We start from the raw sequence: 22775 nt of genomic DNA, 5'->3' as shown, positions 1-22775 counted from the left end.
AAAGAATACATGTACCCCAATGTTCATAGCAGCATTACTTAAAACTGCAAAGGCGTGGAAGCAGCCTAAGTGTCTATCAACAGACGAATGAATAAAGAAGACGTGCTATATATACGTTACAGAGCTGTTAGGCGTAAGGAAGAGACATTATGGAGGCAAAAAGGCAAAATGGCTGTCTGAGGAGGCCTTACAGATAGCTGAGAAAAGACAAGACATGAAAGGCAAAGGAGAAAAGGAAAGCTATATCCATCTGAATTCAGAGTTTCAAAGAATAGCAAGGAGAGATAAGAAAGCCTTCCTTAGTGATCAGTGCAAACAGAGGAAAACAATAGAATAGGAAAGACTAGAGATCTCTTCAAGAAAATTAGAGATACCAAGGAAACATTTCACCCAAAGATGGGCATGATTAGGGAGAGAAATGGTATGGACCTAACAGAAGCAGAAGATATTAAGAGGTGGCAAGAATATACAGAAGAACTATACAAAAAAGATCTTAATGACCCAGTTAACCATGATGATGTGATCACTTATCTAGAGCCAGACATCTTGGAGTGTGAAGTCAAGTGGGTCTTAGGAAGCATCACTACAAACAAAGCTAGCAGATGTGATGGAATTCCAACTGAGCTATTTCAAATCCTCAAAGATGATGCTGTTAGAGTGCGGCACTCCATATGCCAGCAAATTTGGAAAACTCAGCAGTGGCCATAAGACTGGAAAAGGTCAGTTTTCATCCAATCTCAAAGAAAGGCAATGCCAAAGAATGTTCAAAGTACTGCACAATTGCACTCAATTCACATGCTACCTTCCCTGGTGGCTCAGACAGTAAAGTGGTAAAGCATCTGCCTGCAACACGGGAGGCCCAGGTTTGATCCCTGGGTAGGGAAGATCCTCTGGAGAAGGAAATGGCAACCCACTCCAGTACTCTTGCCTGGAAAATTCCATGGATGGAGGAGCCTGGTAGGCTACAGTCCATGGGGTCACAAAAAGTTGGACACAGCTGAGTGACTTCACTTTCACTTTCACATGCTAGCAAAGTAATGCTCAAAATCCTTCAAACTAGATTTCAAGAGTATGGGACCTGAGAACTTCCAGATGTACAAGCTGGATTTAGAAAAGGCAGAGGAACCAGAAATCAAATTGCTGATATCCTCTGGATCACAGAAAAAGCTAGAGAATTCTAGAAAAACATCTACTTCTGTTTCATCGACTACACTAAAGCCTTTGACTGTATGGATCACAACAAACTGTGGAAAATTCTTCAAGAGGTGGGAATACCAAATCGCCTTACCTGCCTCCTGAGAAGTCTGTATGCAGGTCAAGAGGCAACAGTTAGAACCGGACATGGAACAATGGACTGGTTCCAAATTGAGAAAGGAGTACGACAAAGCTGTATATTGTCACCCTGCTTATTTAACTTATATGCAGAGTACATCATAAGAAACGCTGGGCTAGAGCAAGCACAATTTAGGATCAAGATTGCCAGAAGAAATATCAATAACCTCAGATATGCAGATGACACCACCCTTACGACAGAGAGCAAAGAGGAACTAAAGAGCCTCTTGATGAATGTGAAAAAGGAGAGTGAAAAAAACTGGCTTAAAATCCAATATGCAAAAAAATGAAGATCATGGATTCCAGTCCCATCACTTCATGGCAAATAGATGGAGAAACAATGAAAACAGTGAAAGACTTTACTTTCTTGGGCTTCAGAATCACTGTGGGTGGTGACTGCAGCTATGAAATCAAGACACTTGCTCCTTGGAAGAAAGGAATGACAAACCTAGACACTGTGCTGAAAAGCAAAGACATTACTTTGCCTCCAAAGGTCTAAAGTTAAAGCTATGATTTTTCCAGTAGTCATGTACAGATGTGAGAGCTGGACAGTAAGAAAGGCTGAGCACCGAAGAACTGATGCCTTTGAACTGTGCTGGAAAAGACTCTTGAGATTCTCTTGGACAGCAAGATCCAACCAGTCCATCCTAAAGGAAATCAACCCTGAATATCATTGGAAGGACTGATGCTGAAGCTCCAATACTTTGGCCACCTAACGTGAAGAGCTGACTCAATGGAAAAGACCCTGATGCTGGGAAAGATTGAAGGCAGGAAGAGATGGGGACGACAGATGATGAGATGGTTGGAGGGCATTACTGACTCGATGGACACGAGTTTGAGTAAGCTCCAGGAGATGGTGAAGGGACAGGGAAGCCTGGTGTGCTGCAGTCCATGGGGTCACAAAGTGCTGGACACGACTGACTGACTGAACAATAATAACAATCACAAAGAATCATATATCAATAAAATTGATGTAAATGATATAGTCACATTCCTTGAAATACACAAATTACAATGACTGACTCAAAAGATAGAAAACCTGAAAAACATTACACCAATTAAACAAAACTGATTTTGTAATTAAAAACTTTACATTCCACTTTGGGAAACATGGAATAGAAATACTCTTTTCCATTGTTTCCACTAGGCACAACTAAAAACTCTGCATATTATAACAGATAAGCTAATGAACTCAGGCCCTGAGAAATGACATGGTAATAAGTTTTTTGGATTTTCTCTTTGCCTCTTGTATCACAGACTTAGTGCCCAAGAAGTTGGCAAGCAAAAAATACCAAAAAGTATAAAGCAAAAAGAGTCTCAACAAAAGACCGTTCACTCCAGCCAAAAGCAGTAAAGGGGAAACCTGGCTAGAAGGAAAATATCCATTTTACTCCAGCCAAACATCACAGAAAAAAAGGAAAAAAAAAAAAAAACTATTCCTACCAACAAAAGCTGAGTGAGGAATTAAACCAAGCCAGATAGGAAAAAAGTACCTCACCTCACCTATCAGAGTGATGTTAGAGAAAGCCAAGTAGGGACCTGGATTTTGATATCCATGAAGTGATAATGAGGCTCATTCCTACAATGTTGGTGGATGTCACACAGGGAATGTGGATCTCCATACCCACCAGGTGGTAGTAAACTATTCCTCCCATTCCCTGTGGGGTTAGTGTCAGAGGCCTATAGTCAGGCCATTCACTATCACCCAGTGGTAATGAGTCCATCTCCCCTGGTGCATTACTGAAAACCACAGGAGGAGACACAACAAAGACCTCCCACTCTTCCCAGGCAAGATGGTATTAGTGGAGGCATTACGGAGAGCTGGTCCTCTCAACTCAGTTGTCAACTGGAGAAACTGGACTTCCATCTTTCCCTGGAAAGAAGGGGCATTATTCCTGAACTCCTGCCCCCTTTTGGAATGGAGTCAGATTAAAAATAGCTAGAGCAGAAAATTGAATACGGTGAAGGTTCTCAAATACCAAATACATCCAAGTTTCAGAAACAGGGAAATATCTACTTGAATTAAAACAATCTAAAGAACATCACTGAGATGACAAAGATGTTAGAATTATCTGAGAATGATATTGAAGCACTGAAAATTATTCAAACTGCAATAGCATGAGAAACCAGGCAGAAAAAGTAGAACTACCTAGGCAAGGAAAGAGGAAGCCTCAATAGATAAATGGAACAGAGAAAACCAAACCCAAATGCTACAGTGGAACATTACAGTAGTGCAAATAAGAACTAACTGGAGAGCCTAGCAGAGCAACATGGAGAGAAAGAGGAAAGAGTCGGTCAACTTGCTGACAGAATAAAAGTAACTAATCCGAAATACCAAGAGAAAATGAACTGGGAAAAGAAAAACGAACAGAGCTTAAGAGATTGTTGAGACCGTAACAAAAGATCTAATTCTCATGTCACTGTAGTCTTGGAAGAAGAGGACAAAGAGAGTGAGGCTGAAAAGTTTTCAAAGAAACAATGGCTGAAATTTTTCAAAAGGGGTCAAGACATAGATTCAAGATTCTGAGTGAACCACAAGGATAGCAGGCCCAGAGAAATCCGTCCCAAGACATACTGTAGTCAAAGTTCTATACAGCGACTTCCCTGGTGATCCAACGGTTTAAGAATCCGCCTGCCAGTTTTCCCATACAGCTTCAGTGGAAAACATCAGCTGTTCCCAAAGGAAGCTCTGAAACCGGGGTGACCCCTCTGTCCCATGCTGGGGTAAGGAGGCTGGGCCTTTATTCCTCTGTGTAGAACAGTTATGTGATTCTGGTTGCCAGGGAATAAGGATGCTAGCAAGCAAGCAAGTGAAAGTTGCTCAGTCATGTTCAACTCTGTGTGACCTCATGGACTATACAGTCCATGGAATTCTCCAGGCCAGAATACTGGAGTGGGTAGCCTCTGCCTTCTCCAGGGTATCTTTGCAACCCAGGGATCAAACCCAAATCTCACATATTGCAGGCGGATTCTTTACCAGCCAAGCCACAAGGGAAGCCCCCCAAGGATGCTGCTGCTAACTCGCTTCAGTCGTGTCCGACTCTATGTGACCCCATAGATGGCAGCCCACCACGATGCCCCATCCCCAGGATTCTCCACGCAAGAACGCTGGAGTGGGTTGCCATTTCCTTCTCCAACAAGGATGCTAGACTTGACAAAAACACTCAACACGCAGTTGAATTTGAACTTCAGATCAACAAGGATTTGTTTTTTTAGTATAAGTGTATCCTATATAATATTTGGGGCACACCTTTATGAAAAATTATTTCCTGTTGATCTGACATTCAAATTTAACTGGGTGTCCTTTATTTTATCCGGCAACTCTTCCTGAGGGGGGAGCATGATCATTCAGAAAAGGAGAGCCCTCTGGAAGAGGGTGGTATCTGAGCAGAGCCTTGATGGGCAGGCTGGATTTGGACAGGCAGAGAGCACAGCAGGGGGTGCCCGGGGGTCACTGCACACTTGGGCCAGGCACACATTGCTTCAGTGATTCCCAAAGAGGCTTACAGTTGAGGCAGGAATGTGGGCAGCACTTCCAGGAGTAGAGGGGCATAAATCCTTCAGCCTTTAAGAGGATCTAGGGGCATGTTACAGCATCCACCATAGACACACGCCGCTTCCCACTGTGTGCTATTGGGAATTATTTGTACCTGAGAGTCAGGTTGGTGGGCACAGGCTTTTACGAATCAAATCATATTTCACAGGAATAAAACAGAGAGGTTTTATGGTTTCTCTCACTTCAAGAAAGAATAAAAAAAAGGACCCATTCAAGTTGAGATTGGTGAAATGACATCCCCAAATCCAAGCCCTAGAAAAAGATAATCTCCTGGATGCTCGACATATAGTTTTATCATCAACAACCATGACTGACTTGAATTGACAACTGATTCTGTTACGTAATAGTTTCAGGAAGAATTGCTACAGAGCATGGTTTATCAAATTAATGTTTTTAAATACATAAACATCTATCCACATTTAAATTCCTTATGGAAAACATCCCTATCTAGCAAGCTAACTCATTTGCTTACTTAAGTGTACATTTTGTGATTAGAATATACTGAAAGGTTCTCTCACTTTCTGGAAGTCTTACTAAGATGTCATGTGGCTCAGATGAACACATGGGTATCCTCCTTTAAATTTTTTCCAAGTGAAGATCTTTTAAGGCTATTAATCTACACATTTGGGACCGACATCATATTGCTGTTCAGTCACTCAGTTGTGTCCAACTTTTTTCAGCTCCATGGACTGTAGCACATAAATGTCATATGTTAACATGAGCACCTAATCTCTTTCAGAGAAAAATCTTGGCTCTGGCTGGGGTTTATCTCTTGGCCTGTCTCTGCAAGTATCAAAACTTATTTTCAGGAATACCTCCTTTTTAGACTCCTTGTTCTAATTCCTAACTCAGCTTAGTTGAAACAAACCATATTGCTGTATCCTTCACAAGAACATAGAAGAGCTGTTTGCAACTGCTTTCAGGAAATATAACCCCAACTTGTAGCTTCATCATAAATCCTTATTTAAGAGTTGTCCAAAAACATGCAGTTTATTGATTGCTTTAGGTGTTTTGAAATTCATATCTTGACTGCTGAAAGCTACATTCTCATGCCACATTATTTTGACTTCCATAAAACTGCTTTTACAAAATTGTGTTTTAATTTTATTCTCTGTTCATCTTGAAGAATACAAAAGAATTCTGTGAATTCTGCTAATAACAATGATATGTTGATAATAATAGTGGTAATACTCATTATTAGTTATGTGATGACAATTCATGAATTCACTCATTCAATAAATATATATTAAGCAAAAGAAAAGAATCCGCCTGCCAATTCAGAGGACATGGGTGTGAGCCCTGGTCAGGGAAGATCACAAGCACTGTGGGACAATTAAGCCCATGCACCAGAAGTACTAAAGCCTGCACGCTCTAGAGCCCTTGCTATATAACAGGAAAAACCACTGCAATGAGAAGCCCCTGCACCACAACTTAGAGCAGCCCCCACTCGCTGAAACTAGAGAAAGCTGCACAGAGCAACGAAGACCCAGAGCAGTCAACAAACACATAAACCAAATACAAAGAAAAAAAATCTTGAAAGGAGAAAGGAAATTAAACATCACATAAAGGTTTAAAAAATTGAAATGACAGCAGACTTATTATCAGAAACCATGGAAGTCAGAAGGAAATGGACATCTTTCAAGGAAGAAAAGAAAACTATTAGTCAAGAATCCTGTATCCAGTGAAGTACCCTTCAGCAATTAAGGAGAAATCAAGACTACCTCAGATAAAAGCAAAGTAAGAGAATTTGTTGCTGGTGGACTGACCTTAAAAGAATGCCTAAAGAAAGTTCTTCAAACAGAATAAAAATGATTTAAAAGAAAAAAAGGAATATTAGAACATCAGGAAGGAAGAGAAAACAACAGCAAGAGTAAGAATACGGCTAAATGCAACAGACTTTTCTTTTAAACTGAGTTTTCCAAGTTACATATGAAGGTTAAAACATTACAAAACTTCATGAAGTAATTCTCAACTTACTTTTAATATAATTATTAAATTAATATAAGTAGGGAGGGGAGAATAAAGGGCTATAAAAGGAGATCAATGATTGGATACAGACAAGGAGACTACAAAAGGGCAGCACAAGGGAGATTTTTCTGATAGGATATTTCTGTATCTTGACTGCAGTAGTAATTACACAAATATACAGAAGTGATAAAAGTACACAGTACTATACTGCACACTTTATATGCCATGTCAGTTTCCTGGTATTGACACTGTACTATAAGTAAGAAGATGTGACTACTATGCGAAATGGGATGAAGGCTACACAGAGCCTTTCTGTACTTTCTTTGCAATTTCCCATAAATATATAATTACTTCAAAATAAAACCTTGAAACATTCTTTAAACTTTCCACTTAAAAGTTCCAGGTTCAGGAGGACTTATGGTGAGTTCTACCAAATATTTAAAATGGAAAAACAATACCAGTTGTTTGCAAAGTTTTTCAAAAAAATAGAGAAGGGAATATGTTGATTCTTTTTTATGTTCTACTCTACGCCAATACTAAAAGGAACACAAAATTACTAATCGTTACACCTTATAAGTATAGATGCAAAAATTCTTTAAAATATATTAACAAATTGAATCCAACAACATATAAAAATAATATATCATGACCAAGCGGAGTTCATACTAAGAATGCAAGGTTGGTTTACCATTTGAAATTCAGTGTCACATATTTAACAGAAGAAAAAACAAAACACTCAATGATCATCTCAATAGATGCAGAGAAAGGTATGTGAAAAATTTCAACACTCATTCCTTATGTAAAAAAATTCTCAGGGAACTAGTAATAAAAGAGCAGTTTCTTAATCTGATAAAAAGTCATCTATAAAAAATTTATAGCTAACATTTTAATTATGAAAGACTATATGTTCTACCTTAGATAAAGAGCAAGATAAACATATCTGCCTTCACAACAACCATGCAAACACAATAAAAAAGAAAAGGAAATAAAAATTTGAAAAGGAATAAGTAAATCTGTTTTTTTCATAAATCAAGTATTTATGTGGATAATTGAATTATCTACCAAAAAGCTACTAAAATTACTAAGTAAATTTGTCAAGGTCACAAGGTTATAAAGCCAATATCCAGAATCAACTGTATTTCCATATTCTAACAAGTAATTGGAAAGCGAACTGATTTTTAAAAATGTTTTTCCAATGTCATCCACAAATATGATACATTTTATATGTGTAACAAAATACGTACAAGGTCTGTATACTGAAAACCAAAACATGAGCAGGTAAACACATCAAGGTATTTTATATAATGGAATAATATTCATCAATAACAATCACTCAGAGAAATTAAGGAAGACTTGAAGGTACACAGATGAACAATGTTTCTAGATAAGATTCGATTTTTTAGAAATGCCAATCCTTCCCAAATTGATGCATAGATTCAAGGCACTCTCAATCAAATCCCCACAGGTTTGTTTTGACTTGAAGTTTTGCTTTGCTTTGTTTCTCGTATGTGTGAAAATTGACAACCTAGTGTTTATATGGAGAGGTAGTTTCTAGAAAGGCCAAAACAACTTTGAAAAGAAATAAGATTTACAATGCCTGATTCCAAGACTTCCTGTATAGGTACTGCAATCAGGAGTATAAACATACAGACCAGCGGAGCAGAACGGAGGGTCCAAAGACACACCCCCATCTATAAGTTCAATCCATCTGCGACAAACATGCCAAATTCAACAGAGAAAGATTAGTCTTCAACAAATGATCCTGGAACAACTATGCAAAGAACATAAACCTCCACACTTCCCTCACACCAACTCAAAACTCAACTCAAAACCGGTTATGGACCCAAACATAAAAATTAAACCTATATGATTTCCAGAATACAGAAAAAATTTGCAATAATGAAGTAGACAAAAGATTTCTTAGAAAAAATACAGAAAACACAAAAATTTAAATAATAGACTAGAATATGTAAAAATTAAAACTGGTTCTAAGTATGACATAGGAAACAAAGTGCAACTACTCACTCGAAATGGTATTTCTTCTGATAAAGAAGCTGTATCCAGAACATAAAACTACTCTTAACAACTCAATATTAAGAACCTAATTTTTTTAATGGAGAAAATATTTTAATAGACTTCTCACCAAAAAAGACACATAATCAAAAAAGTACATGAAAAGATGTTTAACATAATTATTAGAAAAATGAAAAGTAAAAATACAGTGAGACTTCATTAAATATCTGTGGAACGCATGCAAACTAGTTCAACAATTTTGTAAAACAGTTTGGTAGTTTCTTACTAAGTTAAATATACTCTTATCCATATAACTCTGCAATTCCACTTGGAGATATCTGTCCAAGAGAAATAAAAACATACCCATACCAAGCCCAATACTGGATACTCATAGCAGCTTTACTTACAATAACCCAAAACTATAAACAACCCAAATGTTCAACAACAGATGAGCAGGTAAACACATCAAAGTATTCTATATGATGGAATAATATTCAGCAATAGTGAGGAGAGATTTGCTGATGTGCTCAAAAACATGGATGAATCTCAAAACCATGGTGGTTAGCAAAAGAACCTAATCTATAGTGACAGAAAGCTGATTAGTAGTTGCCTGGGACTGGTGGTGTGAGATCAACTGCAAAAGGGCATAAGGGAATTTTCTGGGCAGATAGAAATATTCTGTATCTTAATTCTGAGGGTGATTATATATGATAATAATGTCCTTGAACATCACTGAAGTGTAACTTAAAATGGACACATTTAATCATTTGCAAATTTAATCTCAATAAATGTGCAAATATATATATGAATTTCCAAGGTTCAAATCATACCACCTCCAGTTTAATAGCAACAATAAATCAGTCACCCATTACTAACACTCATACTGGTCCCTCAAGTTTTCCACCTCATACAGACAAAAGCCATTGCTATTTGGCAAGAGCTACTGATCAGACGTTTCATCCTTGTCCTGCGTACAGTACGTTGACTCTGGGCACCTTTCTTCTCGAGTCCCCTCGCCCATCTCCAACTTCAGTTATCATAAACCTGCCATTAGCAGATAGAGAGTGATGTAGCAGAAAGAAGGAGGAGGTATGGCTGTTGTATAGCACAGACTTAGATACTGTGGTCCTTCTTCTCCATTTGACTCCCATCCCAATCATGTTAATTTATGCCAACTCTTTCCCCTTGCTTCTCTCTCTGTTGATTCAATAAACTGTGTAATCTGAGAATCTGAGTTTGGTCAGTGAGACTTTTCATATTCTGAGCTCTAAAACAGTTTACTAGTAGCATGCTCTGAGCTACCATTAGCATCAGGGCACTTTCACATCATGACAAGAGTACCACCAACTTACACTGTGAAATTTATAAATGTACAATGGGATCAACCTTATGAAATGGAATTGTCGAGACTCTGGAACAAATGGCATACAGGTATCAATGAAATTCAGAGAAAAACACGTAAGTGAAAGTGGGTCAAGAGTGCTAAATGATGGGGTTTAAAGTAATTTCACATAAAGAGGAAAAAAATACACTTATTGTGCCATCCAAAGGTGTGCACGTGGCTGAGACAAGGTCCCGAGACACCATGATAATCATTAACTCTAAGAGTCATGGTGTCACCATTGAGGTTCACACTTTTTAAATTGTATGACACATCCATATTTTGGCAGTGAACATAAATGTTGAAACAGGTTGGCAGAGGCAATGTGAGACATATGGAGATAAGTCACTTCTCCCTTTTATAGGAAATTACGTTTTAAGCCGTGCTAATATAAAGATTAATGGAAACTGGCTATTTTAGCTATAACTTTGCCTGTGAATCATCAAGATGATACAAGTGCCAGAAGAGGCTTTAGTAATCAGATTCCACAAAATACTAAAATCACTGGTCTATGTCATACATTCATTTCTTTTCCAATGAAGACAATCAGAAGAAAGCAAAAGTATCAATTTTCAAATTGATTGTCCAATTGTCCAACAATTGGACAGTTACTGCGGACTCATAATCTCATCGCTGCCAATGAGGCAGAAACACCTTCACCACTTCTGCCTGCCCACCCAGCCTGTACAAATTCAGAAGTCTTTCCTGTCCATCCAATGTAAATGCAACAGTTTGTATATGATATTAGTTACCAAGCGGAACAAAGAGATCAGTGTTGAAGACATTTCAGAACAAATGAACATGTTACCAATACTATCCTGACGGAACCCCACACCTGTCCCCAATATCAGCACACTCCCTGTGAACACCAAGGTAATATGGTTATGTCAGATTTTAATCATGATGCCCTTCAGAATCATGACAGAAGATGAATCAAGGGCTTGATCACAACTTGGGAAAGGATGATGTAGAAATGTGTAGACCAAGCTTCTTCCTGTATCTTTCAGTTTTTCCCCGATTGCAACCTTACCAATGCTAAAGCCATTCCTATGCAAGGCAGTAGGGAGCATTACCAAAAGAGAAATGAGACTTAACTTTGATACCTGTATTTTCAGTCTAACCCAGAGATCTTGTGGGCCCTTGATAAGCCAAGTTATTAATGCATATGTGTGTGGTAGGGGATCTGATAGTGAGCAACGGAAACAGCGCCTGTTCATCAGCTAAGGGAAGAGGTGTTTCAACACTTTAACAACTGAAGTGACTGTATGAGTACCTGCTAGCTGAGTATCAGCTTTGAGTGTATGTGTGTGTATATATATATATATATTATATTTGTATATTTGTGCATATATATGTATATATATATATACACACACACATTAGATTTGTCAGTGCCTACGGTATATCAATTGCTAAATACTCTGAATCTATGCCAACAGTGTGTGCCAACTCATATACATGGACAAATATATTTAACGCATCTTTTGGGAGGATGGACAGCTCACTATGTACTCTAAGAATAAAAGCAAATGAGGTGGGCACCATGCTCTCCAACTGTTTGCATATATTTTGTTTAAATGAACACATATGAACACACCTGGCAACTACACTTAACACCCAAATGTCAGTAATGCGGAAGAAACAAAATAACCACTTCTTTCCAAGTATGAAACAAATTTCTAATTTAACCTCATTGAATTTGTTGATTCTTCACATTTTCATGAAACAAATAGACTTGGGAAACATCTGGTAAATTCTATCATTTTTTTAAATTGTTCTCGTAACTTAAAATTTTCTCTTTTTTAAAATATAAATTTATTTATTTTAATTGGAGGTTAATTACTTTACAATATTGTATTGGTTTTGCCATACATCAACATGAATCCACCACAGGTATACATGTGTTCCCCATCCTGAACCCCCTTCCTCCTTCTTCCCCATACCATCCCTCTAAAAACATTTAAGGTTAAGCTTAAGTTCATCAGAGCTAAACTCTCCATGAACTAGTCTATGAAAATCTCATTTGTAACCTTTTGGGATCATTTCACTTTAAAAACTCTTGGAGGCCCCTATCAGTTTCAGCATTTTTAGGGGAAGAAATAGCAAGATATGACAAGTAGTTATTAGTTGTTTCTAGTCGGACAGGACTGAGCAACTGAACTGAACTGAACTGAATCAACATTTAGGACAACAGATAATGTTGCCATACATGTATCGAGATGTTCTTTTTCACCAAGGCAATGCGGACGTGTAGGTTCTTGTCCAGCTACTTCCTACCACAATTTAAATGTGTATTTTTTCTCCCTGCAGGTTCAAGGTCCACTTCACTGCTTATTTGCATGCTCTGTTTTTCTTTGATTGTAGTGACACCTAACGTCAGAATCAGAGAGTACCTTCAGCTCAGCCCAAGCTTCCCAATTCACAGGGCTCTTCAGATTACAACCTCACCTTCTCCACAGATGGATTTTGCTAGAATAATCTGTGGGGCCATGAAAAACATGACTAAGAGTTAAACTTGTTTAAAATGAAAGTACAATTGTATGTGAAACTGTAAGAATCACACATTCTCAAAATGGGCCATTTCTTGAGGGAAGCCTCCCTTTTACAAAAGTGTACATTTTTGGAAAATACCTAAAACATGACATCATGATTATACAGTGGAAGTGAGAAATAGATTTAAGGATCTAGATCTGATAGATAGAGTGCCTGATGAACTATGGAATGAGGTTCGTGACATTGTACAGGAGACAGGGATCAAGACCATCTCCATGGAAAAGAAATGCAAAAAAGCAAAATGGCTGTCTGAGGAGGCCTTACAAATAGCTGTGAAAAGAAGAGAGGCGAAAAGCAAAGGAGAAAAGGAAAGATACAAGCATCTGAATGCAGAGTTCCAAAGAATAGTAAGAAGAGATAAGAAAGCCTTCTTCAGCGATCAATGCAAAGAAATAGAGGAAAACAACAGAATGGGAAAGACCAGAGATCTCTTCAAGAAAATTAGAGATACCAAGGGAACATTTTATGTAAAGATGGGCTTGATAAAGGACAGAAATGGTATGGACCTAACAGAAGCAGAAGATATTAAGAAGAGGTGGCAAGAATACACAGAGGAACTGTACAAAAAAGATCTTCACAACCCAGATAATCACGATGATGTGATCACTAATCTAGAGCCAGACATCTTGGAATGTGAAGTCAAGTGGGCCTTAGAAAGCATCACTACAAACAAAGCTAGTGGAGGTGATGGAATTCCAGTTGAGCTATTTCAAATCCTGAAAGATGATGCTGTGAAAGTGCTACACTCAATATGCCAGCAAGTTTGGAAAACTCAGCAGTGGCCACAGGACTGGAAAAGGTCAGTTTTCATTCCAATCCCAAAGAAAGACAATTCCAAAGAATGTTCAAACTACCGCACAATTGCACTCATCTCACATGCTAGTAAAGTCATGCTCAACATTCTCCAAGCCAGACTTCAGCAATACGTGAACCATGAACTTCCAGATGTTCAAGCTGGTTTTAGAAAAGGCAGAGGAACCAGAGATCAAATTGCCAACATCCGCTGGATCATGGGAAAAGCAAGAGAGTTCCAGAAAAACATCTATTTCTGCTTTCTTGACTATGCCAAAGACTTTGACTGTGTGGATCACAATCAACTGTGGAAAATTCTGAAAGAGATGGGAATACCAGACCACCTGACCTGCCTCTTGAGAAATCTGTATGCAGGTCAGGAAGCAACAGTTAGAAGTGGACATGGAACAAAAGACTGGTTCCAAACAGGAAAAGGAGTACGTCAAGGCTGTATATTGTCACCCTGCTTATTTAACTTATATGCAGAGTACATCATGAGAAACGCTGAACTGGAAGAAACACAAGCTGGAATCAAGATTGCCAGGAGAAATATCAATAACCTCATATATGCAAATGATACCACCCTTATGGCAGAAAGTAAAGAGGAACTAAAAAGCCTCTTGATGAAAGTGAAAGAGGAGAGTGAACAAGTTTGCTGAAAGCTCAACATTCAGAAAACGAAGATCATGGCATCTGGTCCCATCACTTCATGGGAAATAGATGGGGAAACAGTGGAAACAGTGTCAGACTTTATTTTTTGGGGCTCCAAAATCACTGCAGATGGTGACTGCAGCCATGAAATTAAAAGACGCTTACTCTTTGAAAGAAAAGTTATGACCAACCTAGATAGTTATTCAAAAGCAGAGACATTACTTTGCCGACTAAGGTCCATCTAATCAAGGCCATGGTTTTTCCAGTAGTCATGTATGGATGTGAAAGTTGGACTGTGAAGAAGGCTGAGCGCCGAAGAATTGATGCATTTGAACTGTGGTGTTGGAGAAGACTCTTGAGGGTCCCTTGGACTGCAAGGAGATCAATCCTGGGATTTCTTTGGAAGGAATGATGCTAAAGCTGAAGCTCCAGTACTTTGGACACCTCATGCAAAGAGTTGACTCATTGGAAAAGACTGTGATGCTGGGAGAGATTGGGGGCAGGAGAAGGGGACAACCCAGGATGAGATGGCTGGATGGTATCACAGACTCGATGGACGTGAGTCTGAGTGAACTCCGAGAGATGGTGATGGACAAGGAGGACTGGCGTGCTGCGATTCATGGGGTCGCAAAGAGTCAGACACGACTGAGCGACTGAACTGAACTGACATCAGTTCATCCTATTAATAAAGCATTGTCTCACTTAGTTACTGGGCTTGGTGGGCTCATGTGAATAATACTTATAATAATAATGGAACTAATACTAATGGGGAAGTCAAACATCATTTTAAAATATTTATTTTTTCTTCCCCCCCCCAAAAAAAAAGAAAGCAGCTCTCACTGACATATATACACTGCCATGGATGAAACAGATAGCTAGTGGGAGTCTGCTGTACGGCAGAGGGAGCTCAGCTCGGTGCTGTGATGACCTAGGCGGGTGAGATTGTGGGGGTGGGAGGGAGGCTCAAGAGGAAGGGCATCTGTGTATACAGATAGCTTATAGATTCACACTGTGTATAGGAAAAAAAAAAACTAACAACATCGTAAAGCAATTATATTCCAAATTGAAATAAATTTTTAAAAATAAGAAAAAGAAAGCAACTCTCTATACTGTCTTATTTCCAGTAACTATAAGAAAGTCTGATAGTCACATGTTTGGAAAGATACTATCTATTTTTCTGTTCCTTTTCATGTTTTCTCTAATTTTCACAACTCTGTAAGATGAACATTATCATTATTTCTATTTACATTAATAATTCATTTGGCTACTAATCAAGCACATGAACTCAGACATCAGGTCTCTAGAGCATAAGGACAACTAGAGGCTGTTCAGGAGAAGACAAATGGTCCATGATCACTGATCCTGAAGTGACTCCTCTAAGTAATATACCAAACCATGACAACTGTTAAGGAAATGATGACAGTGTTAGAGGGCACATTACAAAACACATGATTAAAAATCAAAAAAAGAAGATTCCCCTTTCAAGTTCTTGCTTTCCCTCCGTTAGCACTGGAGAACCAGTTACCCATTCTGCCTCCTCATGGGATCCCTCTTCCAAGCTGTTAGAACCAGCCTCTCCTTCGCTGGGACTCTCACTCTTCACCTCCGTGTATGATGTCTCCCTAAGTGGGAAAAACACATAATCTGTATTCAAAAGATCTAAGTTTGAAACCAAGCTCTGTCACCATGAGCTTGGGCAAGTCACTGAATCTATCTTGGGCTCAATTTAAGGGCAGTAAACGGTAGCTTTTGGCCCAAGATGGCAACCTAGTAAGTCCACATTCTTCTGAACTCTCCTTTGAATGGAGTAGGGAAAAGACTATATATACTTCCTTGTATACCAGGAGTCCCCAGTCTTTTTGACACCAGGGGCCAGTTTCCTGGAAGACAATTTTTCCATGGACCAGGGTGAGGGGGTATGGTTTTAAGATGCTTCAAGTGCATTACATTTATTGTGTATGTGTGCTAAGTCGTTTCAGTCACGTCCGACTCTTTGCGACCCAATGGACCATGACCCGCCAGGCTCCTGTGTCCATGGGATTCTCCAGGCTAGAATACTGGAGTGGGATGCTGTGCCCTCCTCCAGGGGATCTTCACAACTCAAGGATGGAACCTGCATCTGTTACTCTACCTGCAATGGCAGGCAAGTTCTATACCACTAGCACCACCTGGGCAGCCCACATTTATTGCGCACTTTATTTCTATCATTATTACACCAGCTCCACCTCAGACCATCAGGCATTAGATCTCAGAGGTTGAGGACCTCTGTTACAAACTATAGAAAGCCATACTTACTCAAACTGAAAATTCAAAAATACAGGCAGGATCAGAGTGAGAAAGGACTGGTATGCCCATAATCTAAAACATATAAAGCAAAGCTTTCAGGGGCAGAAGGGAAGGGACCCCTCCAGCAGCTCTGCAGTGGGGCCTAAAAATAAGGCTAAGTCACGGGATGGTGGGTGGGAGTAAATTTCAACTTTGCTGGAGTTTCTAGGAAGTGCAATAAAACATGGAGTCTTCATAGAGTAGGGGGCCCCAAAGGCACTCACAGTAAAATCAGGCAAGACACTAACTTCGGAAAGTGACATCATTCCCAGGGTTTAGTATCTGGCTGGACACACCTCTGGAAAGGCATCTTGGCTTGTATACACTGCAGCAAGATTTGCAGTCATACACAGAACACTTTGAAAACAGAAAGGAGGTTTATAATCGAAAAGTGTGACTGCTAACTTTTTAACTGTAATAGAAGCAATAAATACTAAATTGAATGCGACAGGAATCAAATCAACAAGTTAGAAAACAATCTTGAGAAATTCAGGCCTCCAAGGAAGAGGCTAAAGAGATGAAAATCATCAAGGACACATGGATAACAGTATCTGAAATTTAATCTGTGCCAAACAAGTTTTCCAGAAAGAAAAACGTAAACAGAATGAAAACCAATTCCCAGCTACAGAGCAAGAGAAAACACTTCTAGGAACTCAATGCAGACTTAGGCGTTTAAACAAATTTATCAAGTCCTCAGCAAACTTAGGGAGTAGAAATTTATAATACTTTTTTTTTGTTGTTCCATTTTAAGAACAAGCAAAAGACTCCCACAAGTATCTGGACAGAAAAATAAAGTCAGACAGTACAGAGTCAGACTGGCCTCAAATCTTTCCTCTACACTAAACAGAAAAATATTGTACACTAAACAAGCAGAGCGTTAAACAGCTACATCTAGAATTTACTGAACCACCAATAACTCAACATCCAAGCAAGTCTCATTAGCATGAGAGTAACAGACATTCTAGGTTTACACAGATCAGTAAATATCACCCACACACCATCGCTCTAAAATACCACGAAACAAGGAATTCTGGTGGAAAGATATGACAAAAGAGAAATGTCATAAGAAACGAAACCAATATAACTGATTGTCAAAAATGGTCAAAAGTTTCACTATAAAACAAATAAATGCTAAATAGTTTTGTCAAATAGGATGCTATTGACTAAAAGTAACAGGAAACTGACTCGGCTATTTTCAACAATAAGATAAATATATTTAGAATGAGCCCTAAAAAAACGGTGATGATGATATTTAAACACACGCACGCACGCACACACACACACACACACACACACACCCATCTCTACCAGGCTCTTTTAAGATATAGCCACTTTGTCCTCCTTAACTACCCTCATGATACCAAGTTGGCTGCCATAGTTCCATGCATTACATCCAAATGTGATGATATACAGTGAAAAAAGGAGACATCTTCTTTACATTTATTCATTATCATTAATAAGAAAAAAAACTTTTCTTAGACTCCCCCTCCTAGTTCTCTGGCCAGAATCACATCATAAGTTTATGCTAAAACCAAGGCTGGTTGAGAACGGGACCACCATGACTGGGTTAAAACAACCTTGGAGTTCTCAATGTCAGCACTTTTGCCATTTGGGGCTGGATAAGTCTTTGCTGTGAGAGCCATCGTGTGCATTACAGGGTATTTCAAATCATCTTTGGCAGTTACTCACTAGATGCCAGCAGTACCCCCTCTCAGTTTAGTCACTCAGTCATGTCCAACTCTTTGAGACCCCATGGACTGCAGCACACCAGGCTTCCCTGCCCATCACCAACTCCTGGAGCTTGCTCAAACTCATGTCCATTGAGTCAGTGATGCCATCCAACCATCTCATCCTCTGTTGTCCCCTTCTCTTCCTGCCTTCAGTCTTTCCCAGCATCAGGGTCTTTTCCAATGAGTCAGTTCTTCACATCAGGTGGCCAAAGGATTGGAGTTTCAGCATCAGTCCTTCCAATGAATATTCAGGACTGATTTCCTTTAGGATGGACTGGTTGGATCTCCTTTCAGTCCAAGGGACTCTCAAGATTCTTCTCCAAGACACAGTCCAAAAGTATCAATTCTTCGGTGCTCAGCTTTCTTTATGGTCCAACTCTCTCATCCATACATGACTCCTGGAAAAACCATAGCTCTGACTAAATGGACTTTTGTCTGCAAAGTAATGCCTCTGCTTTTTAATATACTGTCTAGGTTACTCATAGTTTTTCTTCCAAGGAGCAATCGTCTTAATTTCATGGCTGCAGTCACCATCTGCAGTGGTTTTGGAGCCCAAGAAAATAAAGTCTGTCACTGTTTCCATTGTTTTCCCATCTATTTGCCATGAAGTGATGGGACCAGATGCCATGATCTTAGTTGTTTGAATGTTGAGTTTTAAGTCAACTGTTTCATCTCCTCTTTCACTTTCATCAAGAGGCTCTTTAGTTCCTCTTCACTTTCTGCCATAAGGATGGTGTCATCTGCATATCTAAGGTTATTGATATTTCTCCCAAAATCTCAATTCCAGCTTGTGCTCTTGCCTCTTCAATATTCTTGCCTTGAGAACCCCATGAACAATATGAAAAGGCACCCTTTCTAGTTTGTCGATGAAAAATGTCTCTAGACAGTGCCAATGGTTTAAAGTCACAGCAATAGAGTAATCAAGATTTCCCTTTGGGGCTACTTGTGAAGTCTACCCCTCCTAAATATATAGCTGCACAGAGACAAGGCAATATCTAAACTAACAAGTTTCTTTCAGAAAAGAGACTTGTATTAGAGAAAATAATCTTAAGAAAGCAATTAACAGTATTTAGTTCAGTAATCCTGTAAAAGGGATATGTATGTTAGTCACTCAGTCACATTCAACTCTTTGGGACCCCATGGACTGAAGCCCACTAGGCTTCTCTGTCCATGGAATTCTGCTGGCAAGAATACTGGACTGGGTAGCCATTCCCTTCTCCAGGGATCAAATCTGGGTCTCCTGCATTGCAGGAAGATTCTTTACCACCTCAGTCACCAGGGACATAAGCAAATGTAACACAAAATTAAAATCTTGTATTATCTGAAACAAAACAGAGGAAAGATGAACGCAGAGCTTTAGCAGGGCTGAGACTGCTAGTACATTGTTTACTCATCAAGCACACAAAATATCAGTCCCTATTAGAAGAACTACAATATGCGACTTACTTGCCTTAAAGAAATTTGTCTTTGAATATTAATTTTCATTGTGGATCTGTATGTTCAATATTTAGCCCTAAGAACCGTGACCAAGAACTGGCTATGTGAAGGGGAAGATCAGCTGTATCCTTTTCAGGGAACACACCTCAGTTAATTCCTTTTGAAGTTATACTCAAAGATGTATACTTCCCCTAGAAACCTAATTTATTCCTTGTCTTGGTGCTTTCACAACTGCAGCTTATAAATATAATTTAGATTTTACAGATCAAACCATAAGCTGTGACTCTTATTTATCCTATTACAAACATTATGTCTGCTGTCTTAAGACCCTTTGTCCTCTAATCTCATGATAATAAGGCCATATCTGCACTTTCTCCAGTTTTTCAAATGAAGCCAGCTCTCCCAATATGATCCAAGAGCCCTGCCCTCATCCACCCAGACCCACTGGTTACTTCTCTCCTTCCCTGGGTCTGTGACTCACTCACTCCTCTTTCTTCTTCCTACTCTCTGTATCCGTTCTTCATCCATTTGAAAACTCTCCTTAGATTCCTCTGAAGGCGTGCCATGGCTGCCTCCCAATTCCGCACGTTCCACTTTAACTTCATCCACAATTTCCAAAACAGGTTCTCTCCAAACTGAATCTGGGGACCCAAGTGGCCAGTCTAAGTCTCAGATCTCCCTCCATCAGAGAAAAAATGTGTTGTCTCTTTGTAGGCGGAGGAACATTTTTATGGATGATAAGGAAAAAGGTTGCCTTCAAAGGTTACAGGTACAAGCCGTAACTGAAGGACTGAATTGTAATGCAAAAAGCAACCTTTGTAATTGTAATCTTATGTAGCCCACAGGACAAGTACTAAAGAATAAATCCCATTTATATCCATACTGTGAAAACACTGCATGTTTATCAAGTGTTTAATTGTAGCAGCCTCAAAGTTCAGAGACTTGAGATACTTAATGGAAATGAAAGGGGTATTGTTTTGCATTGGGAAATGTAACTGCTCTTGACAGAACAAGAATCTGCAGACATTGACCAGGAGAAGCTCATCAACACACTATGCTTTTAAATGTCTGACATAAATTAACATGGCTCAATAACAAATTCTGGAGATACCTATTCCTTTAAAGCAAAGGTGCTTTTTTCTAGAAATCAATATTTTTAAAATAAATATTTGCCTCTACAAGATTTAGAACATAAAGACATATAAACATTTTCCACAGTAGATTCTTTTCTCTTTGAAACTGAATGGTTTCAAAACTTCCTCTTCTTATATGGTACAATATTCAGTATTATTAAATGAAAAAGAGAGAATTAGAAATATTGATAGAATGGCAATATTTGTTCTAAAATAAAAAATACATAGATATATACAAAGATGATAGGTAATAAGCGGAATGGGGACATGCTTGAATACTGAGAAAATATTTCTAGAAAAAAGCTGAAGAAGCTGATAATAATTATTGCCCTAGGAAGATGGAAAATGGAGACCTACTTCCGACTGTCAACGTATCTGTACTGTTTATTTTTTATATATCCTCAGTGAAAGACAATTGAAACACAGACAGACACACAAATGCATGGGCACACACACACAAAATGGAAGATACCCCTAATCCTGAATTCGATTTATGATTTATGTGACCTATTAATCTTGTAAAATTATGGGTCACTGCCCTTAAAAGAATTAACAAGGGTAGACTATCTTGACTGATTAAAAGTCTTTTAATTAGATAAATGTATATACTATTCCCAAGTGAAATGAAATGGTGGTGAAGAAATGACTTGAAACAAAAACTTAAAAAAAGGTATTTGAGATTTTTCAGCAAAATTAAATTATAAGATGAAAAATATCACGTGCCATTGAAGTAAATTTTCTCAAATTTAACAGCTAACCAAGCAACTACAGAAAGAGTTATTTTCTTAAAAACAGTATGGTCTACAGAGAAGTAGCAGTTGAAGCTGATGACAATCCTAAATATACTAATCCTAAGGGCAACTTTGAAAATGATTGCAGGCAATTTTATGAAAAAATATAAGATCACAGTGAAAAATAAAGACCAATAATACCAGAAAAACCTTCAGAAAAATACCAACCACCTGGTGTCTGAGACAAGTATACTTAAGAAACTGATTAATGTTTATTAAAGAATTTTTTAAATTTTGCTATAATGTACATATATTTTAAGTATTTTTACTTGAGAGAAAAATCTTCAATAGAACTATTTGTGACCTACTGTACAACAAAATCAATTTTGGCTGACGTGTATATGTTTCAAAATACCATCTAAAATTACCTAATTCCAATGACCTTTATTAGCTCCTTTTACTCTCAGCGTTGTCCTAGTTTACAAGATATACTACATGGTCACACTAATCAGCTCAGACACCTTGGGACCTCATTCCATTACTCCTCAAGTAGCTGACTTTCTTATTCTCACTATCGATTAAAACCGATCATCTCTGGGGCATTTGACAGGGATGTCCTCAGAATGTTTTAAGATTTTTCTATAAACCACTACCAGTCAAGAACAAGGTGAAAGCTCTTCCATTCTACTAAGAGGAAAACTTACGGATGACTGGCCAGCCGTTCCTCTGCTTGTAAGTACTGGATGTAAAATGAACACTATACCTCAAGTTTCTGAATCTTCAGCAGGAAGGATTCTGTTTCAATAGCATGTTCCAAGGAAGGTTCCCTTTGAGGATTCTATAGAAGAAAGAAAGTACAATTAAACGAACACATGAATCAGAAGTATACTAAGAGAATAATAGAACCTGGCTAATTGGGGTCTCCCTTAGGATCACAGGGAGATTTTAGCAGGAAAACTATAAACTTACTGTACAAAAGGAATACATTTACCACATAAATTTACTATCTCACATACATACATACGTCTTCATAAAACAAAACTGAACATTCCTGCCTTTAAGAGACATGATGTAGGAACAATGACTACTTTCTTAACATGATACAATCAAGCCAGTACTCTATCCGAAGTTAAAATACTAGCAGGACACTCTTTAATGTCAGAAGATAACCAC

Source organism: Ovis canadensis, chromosome 4, assembly GCF_042477335.2.
Source record: "Ovis canadensis isolate MfBH-ARS-UI-01 breed Bighorn chromosome 4, ARS-UI_OviCan_v2, whole genome shotgun sequence".
NCBI classification, from domain to species: domain Eukaryota; kingdom Metazoa; phylum Chordata; class Mammalia; order Artiodactyla; family Bovidae; genus Ovis; species Ovis canadensis.
The sequence above is the reverse complement of the archived record's forward strand: the minus strand, read 5'-3'. Positions refer to the sequence as shown.